This window comes from Lissotriton vulgaris, chromosome 10 (assembly GCF_964263255.1).
Source record: "Lissotriton vulgaris chromosome 10, aLisVul1.2, whole genome shotgun sequence".
Classification (NCBI taxonomy): domain Eukaryota; kingdom Metazoa; phylum Chordata; class Amphibia; order Caudata; family Salamandridae; genus Lissotriton; species Lissotriton vulgaris.
This window is the reverse complement of record NC_141698.1, coordinates 548,448,296-548,454,295: the sequence shown is the minus strand read 5'-3', so window position 1 is coordinate 548,454,295 and position 6,000 is coordinate 548,448,296. Positions and strand designations below refer to the sequence as shown.

The window sequence follows — 6,000 nt, the reverse complement described above, 5'->3', positions numbered from 1 at the left end:
CGCCGATGATTGGAGGTCAAGCCCCGTGAGTATCTGCAGAGTACAGTAACGAGCAGTGTCCAACAAGTCGTGCACGGGTGCACCTTTAAACTGGAGCGGCATATGAGACTGACTGCAGTGATGAACGTGGGTGTCTATGAACACACGGTGTCTGCTGGATTACACATGAGGTTCTAGTTCATATTTCGGTCCATTACACATCGATGATCAGGAACACACACAGGTTCGTGCACAAGCAACAGCTGCCGTCTGGACACAGATAAGGATTTCAATTCCCAGACACGGAGGCTCACGCATACACAATGCACATGCTGCATACACACTCATTGTGTTTGCGCACACCCTCATGCACGGGATGATTGCAGGGCTATGCCATTAAAATGCAGGCACCAGAACTGAGGACCAAAAAGATGTAATAGTATTGCAGAAACATAGCCATATACTTGCGATTCGTTTGCTGTGCAACCACGCGAGCGAACACACAACACCACAACGCTGCCGTGCATACATCGCCACTGCTGCACAAAGAGGGCCATCTACGTGACTGCAGTCCCTCTCAGGGTCACAAGCACTATTTTACTGCTGGATGGCCGATTGCACGCACACAATCCAACTGCTGCAGAGAGAGGCTCGCAGGCATGATCCCATTGCTGCAGACTGAAAACTCAACCACGGAACCATGCAAGCAAAAGAAATCACTGCCACAGCGTGCGCAATGATGCTCATTCATGCATGTCCACTGCTGCACACTGAAGAGTCAGTACCATGCGAGTCTGGTGCTGCAGGAAGGCTGCGAATACAGGGTTAGAGGGTGCACAAGGATGCCGAAATGACCAGGGCTGCACACTGGGAGGGGGTCATGCATATGATGCAGTGCTGCAACGTGGGTTTGCCTACGAGTGCACTTCTGCTCGCTGCAGCCCTTGAACACATGACTCCTTTACTACACAGAGGGGCAGAAAATTGCACGTCGAGGCATATGCACAATACCTCCCTGCTCCACATCAGGGGAGATTAGCATATGATCAAATTGTTGCAAACCGAGGAGCGCGTAAAGCATTCATTATTACCCAGACTGAAATGGATAAACACTGAAATTAATAATGCACATAAGGCGACTGGTGAATGCACGCTGACATTGCCCACACATACATGTTTCTGCCCTGCCTCACCTTGCACTTGGCTCCTTTGTCCCTCTTGCTGTCGGCGCTCTGTCCTTGGACACAATGATTGGCTCTGCAATGGCCGCCGCAGGTGAGGTTCGCAAACGAAACAAGGTGTTTCGGAATAACAGGGTTACTGGTCCTGACCCCGCTGTTTAGGCTCCTTCGCCGCTGGGTCCCGGCATCCCCGCCCTAGCATTCCGCCCTCCCCCAGGCAGCAGCTACACTTCTCTGCGGCTGTATGCCGCGCAGATACTCTTTTATATGCAGGAAGAGAGAGAGTTCCAGTGAAAGGCTAGCAACAACAACAGCTGCTGTAGAAGAGAGGTATGCAAGCAGCACAGAGAGCGATGGTAGAGGGACGACCGCAATGAGGGGGGAAGAGGGGAAGCAAATGATGGTAATAGGACGAAAAATCATCGCGCTCACAAAAACAAAATGGCGCCCGAAAATTTCGGATTTGGGGGCGTGTTTGGCCGTCCCCAAAAGGGGCGTGGCTAACAAGTGGAAAGAACGGCACGAACACGCCCCCGAATCTGAAAAAGACGGAGCTTCTTTGGAGGGACGCCTCTCTCCTCCAATGGCTGGCCTCCGTTTAGGAAGCCAGCCAATGGAGGAGAGACGAGGAGAGAGGCGGGTTTAAGCTGCCACACTAAGACACATTAATTCTCCGGACTTCCGGCTGGCAAGCCAGCCTACGGTCCCTCGACCTAAAAAGAAGCGATCTCTGAATTCACATACAAAGGAGTGAAAAAACAGTAACTGACATTGGCATGCTTGTGTGTCGTTTAGTACTTATATAGAGCTCTACTCATAACTTTTAGATGATATTCTAGAAGGTTTTGAACTCCTAGCTGTTGTCACTGGAGTCTTGGTGGGTCAAAGAGGAGCAACCGGAGAAGGCTAGATAGCGAGCAAGTAGTGATAGAGACTACCCTCAATGTCACAGACCTCGATGTTAAACTGTCCTCTTTTCTTCTCTTGATGTGGGATGCCTCCCTGAATCTCACCAGCTGGGGTCATTGGAGATGGTGGTAGGAACAGAGGTAGAGGGAACCCCCTTCTCATGTACTTCAGGTTTTCTGACACTCCTTCATGACTGAACAGCTCTTCCTGGTGAACACCAAGTCTTATCTTCTCCCTGTCCAACAAAATTCTCTGGAACATCTTCTTGCACAATTCACAAGATTAAGGAAGCTGAGAGAGTGGGAGGCACAAAATACAGACAGCGCAAGGGTCGTTTATTTTGTATTTCATTGTTAGGGCACTTCACAAAAAGGGATGGTGTCTTGTAAAGTAAAAAAAAATCTACCGGAAAACAGCAACAAATTGACTTCTTGCCTTAAGAGACGTGGTGCGAAAGCCTTTTGTCAGGTTTGTAAATGTTTCCAAATAGTGAAAAACAAACTCAGAAAAGGTTGAACTCAGACTCAACTGCCACCCACAGGACATGATGGGATACTGAACCTGCACTGTACCTTAAAGTAAAGCACATTTTTTCCCAGCATGTCAGACTTCTGCCTGTATGGCTACATCGTTCCTATTTTTCTTACCTTTCCTTTAAAAAAGGTTTGCAAAAATGCTTTTCATGTAACTGAATTTCTTTTAATGGTTTTGTCTGTATTTTAAAAAATAGTTACCATTTTTAAAGAATGTTTTTAAAAAATGACCAATGTACGCTGCTAAAGGTTGTTCTAAAACATATTTTTCACAGGAAAAAAGTGTAGACTTTTGATTCATATATAATTTATATTTAAAAAAAGTGCTACAGGGTGACATAGGAGGGTGGGACTTTAAGTGCTTAAGACTTATTTTGTAATGAAGATTCATGGAGGAGATATCAGAGTTAAGGAGGCATCCAGGGGGACCTCACTGGTTGAAGTTGAATTGTTACAAATAAATTGGATGTGCTAGTAAACAAATACAGTTGTTGGGCAGCAGCCCATTTAAGACTGCGAATTGTTACTTTAAAATTACCAGGGATTTCCAGCCTGACAATGGGAAATGATTTAAGCATACACATTTGAGAAACATACAGCAATGCAGAAACTCAGATAAACCTTCTAACAAATAATTGTTGGAAAAATAAAAAGAACACTTTTTATATTTAATATAATATTAAACATTAACGATAAAACTCGGAAATTTTGGGCCAAAACAATAGAAGGCTGCATTATTAGACAGATTCATAAAACCTTTTTTTCATTGACGAATCGTAGTCAAATTATTCTTCAAACAGCAAAGCTAACAATCTAAGTATATATAGAATAATGTCCATATGGCCATCCAGTTACAAAGCATGGGCTATCCTCTTTTCCAGATACAAAGCATGGGCTATCCTCTTTTCTTTCACTGAAAGCAAATTATGATCCATAAATAGAGTCTGAGGTTTACTTATCATTTATTTCCATGCTTTTTATTCCTTAACGTCCGAAAAACCATACTCTGGAGATTAGCATCACATGATATTGAAAATGGTGCCCTTTGGTTAGAGTCCGTATTTCATCTTATCGTGTTAATCGAACACCACCGCAAGGGAAGTTCTGGGCTGTGAAGTCGCAGGGCATGGACTGGTGCCATGAAGTTATGAAGAAAACACCAGTTTACACAGCCTGTGTGAAAACCGTGTGTATGGGCAGAACATTTCCATTTGCCTTCCAAACCGGTCATCATGATTTCAGGGGAAATTCTCGAATTTCTAGTACAGCTGGTGTTTAAAAGAAGCAGAAAAAAATTAAAAGTGAAAATCTAATTTTTTTAAGCTGCTCTAACAATGTTAATCATAAATAAAGAAAGAGATGAGCATATCACAAGCAAACAGTTGAGTTTAACAGATGGAGTGATACAAGTTTAGGATTATTATAGGAGAAAGTTGTGTCCACAGACAAAGAGGAGACATTTTTAGGCTACCACAACAGGTACAGACTAGGAATCACAGGACACTCCAAAGTGAGCAGCAACAGACACTAGGAATGAACATGGAACAGAGGGTGACATGTGGAACAATACTATGGATGAAAAGGGGATAAAAACAACACTACACAGACATGGAGGGCCAACAATGTAGAAAGTGTGAATGTTCATGAAAACCAAAACTGATCACTAGGGGTATATAGCCTGGCAAGATGGCTGTAAGCACATGTTGATCCTGGGTTCCTGAGATCGCATTTGTAATCCAGCATGATCCTGCACCTGAAACATTCTTCCGGCCAAATCTGCAATTACAGCAAATGGAGTGTACCTGCCAGCAGCAACTGCGGGCTCTTTGATGGATTAGAGGGCTGCACTCAAGGAATGTGCTGTCATGAGAAACAGTGGCTGCTTCTCCCCCAGGCCTGGCGATGGTGAAGGAGGGGGCAGTGGAATTGTGCAGCGCGGTGGTGGTGAAGCCTTCGTCCAACTGGCTGAGGGTATAAAAGTATTAAACCACCACTGGCCTCGGTGCTCTGTAGTAGACAAGCCCAGGGAAGAGAGACGCACTGAAAGTGCTGAGGCACACCTGCGGACAGCGGACACGCTCCAGACACCACATCCCCAGCTCATGCCTTGCTCTGACAACTTTCGAGCCTGACGAGCATGGGAGCCCTGGCTCTGGAGCAAGCCCTCACCACGGTGGCGGTCACCGACTGGCGTGAAAAATTGTCTCCATGGTGCTGGGACCCGGAGAGCCTGGGGATGACTGTGACTTGAGCCGCCAAGAACATTGTGTGTCTGCAGTTGGGAAGCACCTCCAATGCTATAGCATTGCAAAAGATCTGTAGATAGACCTTCGAGGGATCACAATATGCTATAGAAGCTGACTACAGTGTTGGTGCTACAGTCGCCTGACCTCCCCTCTCCTCTCAATCTGGGGGGGATGTGTAGGGACCGCTGCGCAATAGGTGACTACCTGATACTGCATACAGGACAGGAATGCGGGCTACTGGCACTAAAGGGGGTCCACAATATCAACCCAAGTTGTACCATAGGACAGTGCAGTAATGTATGGAGTGTGAGTGGTTATGAGCGAGCGAGCTCCTGCTTTGCGGAGCGATCTCACTTATCAAAAGTAAATACATTCTGGTTGCTATGTTTACTTTTAAGTTACTGCTTTATGGCCCGCGCTGGTCTCCCACATCGGTTGCTCAGTTCTGGTTGCTATGTTTTCTTTCAAGTTACTGCTTTATGGCCCGCGCTGCTCTCCCACATCGGTTGCTCAGTCTTTGTTGGGGATCTGATGCATGAGAACAAGCTGTGTGTGGGATCCTTATTTATTAAGTTGTTCTTCAGGAAATAAATGCTGTACTTATTTTCATTTGGCGCCCGAAGTCGCTCTGTAACATTTGGTGATGATTTATCGAGAAATTTGATACTTTGGAAATTTGGAGCCTACAGCTTACTCCGCCATCATTGGTATCATTTCACCCGTCAAAGATGTTATTCAGTGAGTGTTTCTCCTGTACTTCCTGGAGTACACACAGCCCAAGGCTATTTTTGGGCTGTTTCGGGAGCAGCTCCGCCCAGTTTCGAATTCGGCTCCATGTTCTCCGCTTCTTCCTGAACAAGGCTGAGCATCTGAGACCAGCACGCTTGTGTATGCTATTGATATAATTTCTTCAGTTTACATGCCTTTCCTACAATTAGATATGTAGCCGCCCTACGCACATATGTCCTCCTGCCACTTACACTTCTGCTCTGTTTTTGCTTTAATTATCGAAGTTGTGTTAATACGCTCATATTTCAAAGCCAATGCTAGATTACTTTGGATAATTGAAGTTAACAGCAACATTTCTTTAAACTATAGAGCTTTTTGTTTGAATTGGTTCAAGTGAACTTGGAAATACTTATTGACTTTCTC

General features: G+C 45.3%; 1 protein-coding gene across 3 annotated transcripts in view; it reads right to left on the bottom strand.

Moving 5' to 3' along the window:
- Positions 1 to 2,746: 2,746 nt before the first annotated feature.
- SLX4 (SLX4 structure-specific endonuclease subunit) overlaps positions 2,747 to 6,000 on the bottom strand; it is a 590,413-nt gene continuing 587,159 nt past the window's right edge. For all 3 annotated transcript variants that reach the window (XM_086941400.1, XM_086941399.1, XM_086941398.1), the window contains exon 16: positions 2,747 to 3,870. The gene's annotated coding sequence lies outside the window, so the exon portion shown is untranslated. The remainder of the gene's footprint in view (positions 3,871 to 6,000) is intronic.